The 5,737-nt window shown below is 50.4% G+C and overlaps 1 long non-coding RNA gene across 1 annotated transcript; it reads left to right on the top strand.

Annotated features, from left to right (window-relative positions):
- Positions 1-1,528: 1,528 nt before the first annotated feature.
- Positions 1,529-4,340, top strand: LOC119105767 (uncharacterized). Its single transcript, XR_005095065.1, has 3 exons — positions 1,529-1,616; positions 3,098-3,260; positions 4,069-4,340. It is a non-coding gene; the product is annotated as an uncharacterized LOC119105767 (long non-coding RNA).
- The last annotated feature ends 1,397 nt before the right edge of the window (positions 4,341-5,737 follow it).

Genomic DNA, 5,737 nt, shown 5'->3' on the forward strand with positions numbered 1-5,737 from the left:
GTCGAACAATGTCAAATTCCAGGCTGATTTCTTCGGTACCCCAGAACCAGGACGACCATTTTCAAGCAAAAGTAACATGCTCAGTTAAGGTCAGTGACCTTGTTTGACCTTTTGATGGTCATGATGACCAATCATACGAGACTGTTCTGAGTTTTGCATTTGAGTAAGCGAGAAAGATTACGCTAGACAGTGTGTCCCTAAAAAAATAGTTGACCTAGGTCATTTTAAGTAAATTACCTATTCTGACATCTAAGAAATCCATGAAAGACATATATTGCGGTTCCTGCTATCAATGAATTCGCGATGAGCACCAGAAACTATCCCATACAGCCGGCCCTAGAACAACATACAAACTGGTTTTGACCTTGTTTTGACCTTTGTATCTGGACTTAGGTCAACGTAATTGTTCATCCAATACTTGTGTTGCATAAAAAAACATTCCAGAGATGTATGGCTTCGTCTAACACTCCGATGTCGGATCAGATTGTTGTTCCATGTCGTCCTAAAATGTTCGTCCTAATTCATGTTCGTCCTAAAATGTTCAAGATTCAGTCAGAATTGATTACGGATAAAAAAAAACTGTGTAGTATGGATTTGAATATACGCGCTCGCAAGTCATATCATCAAAACAGCCTGAATACGCCCGGCGTTGCGGTCTCCATGAACCGCGCGGTATCGTCCTGCGGCTGACATTAAATGGAGGCCAATAAGCAAAAGAAAAAGATGACGCATCTTCAGGAGCATGCCTGGTGAACTAGGTAAATCGGCATGTATATTTAAATGTGGTGCAAAAGTAAGCTAAGCACAACCTTGATCTGAAAAGTAGAGGGCGGGTGCAGTTAACACTGCTGCTCCCTCCCCCCACCTTGAAAAGTGGGGGACCATGACCTCCCTCGCCCTCCTGTTCCTACGCCTATGGTGGTGTAGACTGTGATGTCGCACGTGCCGCGTGTCTCATGTGCGTGAGCCAGGGAGACCACTTAACCGGGGACTGTTTTTGACGTTTGTGCCATGTCGCGGCCATTAAAACAGCAAGAGACGTTAACCCACCTGCAAAAGAGAGCTAACTGAAATTTCTACGCTCTTAAAAAACGCAGTAAAGCAAGCGTGCAAACGCTCATGGTAATCTACTTTACGATAGACTAGCCCGCGTCATCGATGTTGACGCGGGCTGCACCTCCGGCGACTCAAGCGTCGATTATGATGGTGCGAGCTGCAGCTATGAAAACTCAAGCATCGTCTATGATGGCGAGGGCTGCAGCTATGACGACACAAGCACCGTCTATGATGATGCGGTGCACCTATGAAGACGCAGGCATCGCCTATGATGACGCGGTGCACCTATGACGACGCAAGCACCGTCTATGATGACGCGGTGCACCTATGAAGACGCAGGCATCGTCTATGATGACGCAGTGCACCTGTGACGACGCAAGCACCGTCTATGATGGCGCAAGTACCGCCGCGGGGCGGGTGTTGAGTTATGGCAAACAGCCATCTGGTCTGCGGTTCAGTCGCACTTGTGCAGCCATGGCCGTCGATTGAAAGGCGGAGCACCCGACGGATCAGCGATGGCAGACAGGCACTCCTCCAGCCGGAGTCGAGTCACCGCGTCGGTGCGTGACGACGGATCAGCGATGTCAGACAGGCACTCCTCCACCCGGTGTCCGGTCGCCGCGGCGGTGAGTGACGACGGAAAAGCAATGCCAGACAGGCACTCCTCCACAAAGTCCACTTTTCATTACCAACCCAGAATGGTCACCAACAATGCGATAGGTTGGTTCGTATCATTCATGATGATGACCGAGCTCACTGAATAAGACCAAACGACCTCTCACATTCGAATCGCTGAAATATGTTTCAAAGTGCTGCTCTGCCTCCACTGTTGTCGTGCAGATCGGCGCTGGTGACCTGTGAGGGTGTCAGGTGACCTCTCAGGGTGTGGTCCCGTCGGTGTAACATCGCCGGATTTCCCGTTGTCTTTCGTCCGGTGATTGGCAAGCGAGGGCCTCTCGTGCCGCACCGCGCCGCGAACAGATCTTCCGTCTCCGGGCCAGACCTCGGTTTTCCCCGGTGGTGTATACACCCATGTCTGTGCCTGCATGTTTATGGAGTCTGGTGATACCCACACTTGCGCATGAGCTTGTGTATTCAATGTGGGAATAGAAGTTCTCTGGACCGGTGAGCGACAGATAAAACTGTTGCGTTCACACTCGACCAGTGTTGCATTTACTGTGATTCAAAATTGAGAGTGATTCACTTACCTGGTGAGCGCAGCTTTCTGCGTTCAGTCCTTGCCTTAAAACAGTCAATCACGTCCTGGTTCAAAAGGGGCATAAAGTGCTGGAACTGCTTGATTGACTTAGCAGTGTTTCTCACAGCTGCTGGATGGTCAAGCAGGATTGCAATCACGACGCGGCCTTTGCGACGAATGTAACCAACATCAGTCGGCGCATAAAATCAATAACGCACGCTCAGCTTAGGTGATCAGCTCTGGTGAAAACATGGGGCAGCTGTGGTGCGATGTGATTTGATGTCATGTTTATTAGAGTGGAAAGCACGTTGTTCAGCTTTGTTCGTCCGTTAACGACAGGCCATTGCTGACAACATAAAAATGCCAACATTTTGCGGCAAACTTAGGGATTACTACTAGATTGATTTTGCTGAACAATTAGCACCTTGGTGTAAGTTACTGCGAGATGCGTTTGTGAGGAGCATTGCACATATAGATGAGACAGTCACAATAGTCTCATTCCTCGTAAAATAACAAACTACATTAAGAGATAGATGGATTGATCCACTGGATGGACTAATAATACACCTACTTCTCACTTTTCCCGGGTATTCTACCAGAAATGAAGTTTTTAGTACCTGTTTATCCATAAGAGCCCTTGTTTTATATTACGTCGTAGAGCAGAGCTAAAATGAAAACAAACATATTTGATGGGGAAATCTGACGGCGACTGTGGAGTCCTGGCGTAATGAAGTGGAGTGACGGCGACATCTGTCGCCTGCAAACGCTAACATCACACTAATGAGACCATGATTATTTTGATAGGTTACGCCATCTGACACTTTGTATACTGGAGGATTGCAGGAAGCACCGCCGCGGGGCGGGTGTTGAGTTACGGCAAACAGCCATCTGGTCTGCGGCTCAGTCGCACTTGTGCAGCCACGGCCGTCGGTTGAAAGGCGGAGTACCCGACGGACCAGCGATGTCAGACAGACATTCCTCCAGCCGGTGTCGAGTCACCGCGGCGGTGAGTGACGACGGATCAGCGATGTCAGACAGGCACTCCTCCAGCCGGTGTCGAGTCACCACAGCGGTGAGTGACGACGGATCAGCGATGTCAGACAGGCACTCGTCCAGCCGGTGTCGAGTCACCGCGACGGTGAGTGACGACGGACCAGCGATGTCAGACAGGCACTCCTCCAGCCGGTGTCGAGTCACCGCGGCGGTGAGTGACGACGGACCAGTAATGTCAGACAGACACTCCTCCAGCCGGTGTCGAGTCACCGCGGCGGTGAGTGACGATGGATCAGCGATGTCGGACAGGCACTCCTCCACAAAGCTCACTGAACTCATGCACTTTATTTCACTCGCGAAACTCCCGTTTCCTTATGAGTTCGCTCGTGCGGTGAGCTCTTTATTCAAAACTATACCTAACGCCCGCCATGCTCACTGCATTTGGTAAGCAGCGTCTCATCTCAATGAATGATGAACATGGCAAGCAGTCAGGTGATTATGCATACAGGGATTGGTCTGTTTGTGTGGTAAATAAGGCTATTGGTTGACGTCTTTAAAACAGCGAGAAGTTGTTGAAAAGCACCACTATACAGTAAGCTCCGTAAAAACCCAGATGTCAATACTAGCTGACGAAACGGGGTTAAGCAAGCATGTCTCAGGTAATTCTAACCCATCTGCTTACGGTTTGTGTGAAATGCATGTCGATCAAGATTCCTAGGAAATATCAGCATAACGCGAATCAATCGGTGGGCACTTGTTTCGATCGTGACCGGTGAGAGGGTGATGTAGTTCAGCGACGACTGAACATGCCGCCGTTCCAGGCGCTCCTGCCGCTGCTGTTGCTGTACACCCTGCCGACCAGCCAGTCGCTCCCTCTTGAGCACTTGCCTGTTGGAATGGTGTCCCGACCAAATGACGTCCATGCACAATCGATCGTGATCAGCTGTCCGGAAGGCAGCCGCAGCTGCGGAAACGGGTACTGCTGCCCGACAAGGGGACGTCCAGTAAGAAGCTGTCCATCGGGCCAAGTCTACGTTTCTGGTGTCGGCTGCCTCTCTTTGTTTGCCTAGCCCCGTTTGGTGGACGCGTAGGCGCGCGGGAGCATTGGAGGGGATGAGGCTGATGACATGGGCTGTGGTCACGTGGTAATGGGGCTCAGCCCGCCACCAGCGCCATGTGTGTGTGTCCCCAGCCGCCACCATCACCGCACCAGTCGTCACCAAGCGCTTCACCACCCCACCCCGCTCCGGCTCGAATCATCGCCCAAGCCCAGCGTAAGGCCTCACGCCAGCGGATTGGTAATGTCATGATGGTGATCAATGGAGATCTTGGTCTGTGTCGTGATCGGTTCGTGGTGTCAGGCGTCTGGTGGTACCTCCAGCTGACAGAAACCCTTGGAGCCTGCTATCCCAGTGTTTAAAGCACTCGCTTTTTGCTGTGCTGCATCGTTCACCTTGTGAAATAAACTTGTAATCTTGAGAGAAAGGGCACGCTGATCAGGCCTTTTCATCCGCTGGCCTCCGGGTACCCGTGTATTCCCATAGCGTAATGACCCTATGACATAATGATTTACATACACATTTATGCTTGGAGCCTCTAGGTGCGTACGTTCGTAACATGGGTTTGGGGTGCTGGGCTGTGGAAATGACACAGCCTACCGCCAGATCACGACAGCAAACAAGCTTCACCCCGGGCCACAGCCCACTTTCTTCTCAAGGTTGGGGGGCTGGAGCCCAAGCTGGGGTGGGGATGGGGGGCTTGAACCCCCCCCCCCCCCCACCCAGCCGAATAGGAAACTACACCCCTGGCAGCGCCTATATGTTAGTGCAAGGATCCATGGTGTCACCTCCTGATACGTTCTCCTGAATTGGCGCATTTGAAGTGTTTGTCAGTGCATTTAATAAGAATACGAGCGAGCTGCATGCGAGTCTGCAAGCTGCATGCGAGCTGCATGCGAGTCTCGTGTGACCAATCATACGAGACTGCTCTGAGTTTTGCATTTCAATAAACAAAAAAGATTACGCTAGACAGTGTGTTTCTAAACACAACACGTTGACCTAGGCTATTTTATGGCAATGGCCTATTATGACCCTTAATAAGTCCATGGAGGATGTATGATGTGGTTCCCGCTATCAATAAATTCGAAATGAGCTCCAGAAACTATCTCATACAGCCAGCCCTATAGCAATATGCAGGTTGGTTTTGACCTTGATCTGACCTTTGTGCCTGACCTTAGGTCAACGTAATTTGCTCATTGAATATTTGTTTTGCCTAAGAAAGCATCTCAGAGATGTATGGCCTCGTCTAACACTCCAATGTTGGATCAGATTGAACGATTCCCTTGAAACGGACCTCGCTGGCCTGGCCATGGCCTGACTTTGACCTGCCATAGATCAGTGACATTACAACGTACATCTAAATTGTTTATGCCAAACGATCCACTATTCAATTTTCTACAGATGTTCAAAAAAAAGGCGCAGCTGCGCCGCG

The sequence above is a fragment of the Pollicipes pollicipes genome, unplaced genomic scaffold (genome assembly GCF_011947565.3).
Source record: "Pollicipes pollicipes isolate AB1234 unplaced genomic scaffold, Ppol_2.1 Scaffold_6138;HRSCAF=7277_pilon_pilon_pilon, whole genome shotgun sequence".
Lineage (NCBI taxonomy): Eukaryota > Metazoa > Arthropoda > Thecostraca > Pollicipedomorpha > Pollicipedidae > Pollicipes > Pollicipes pollicipes.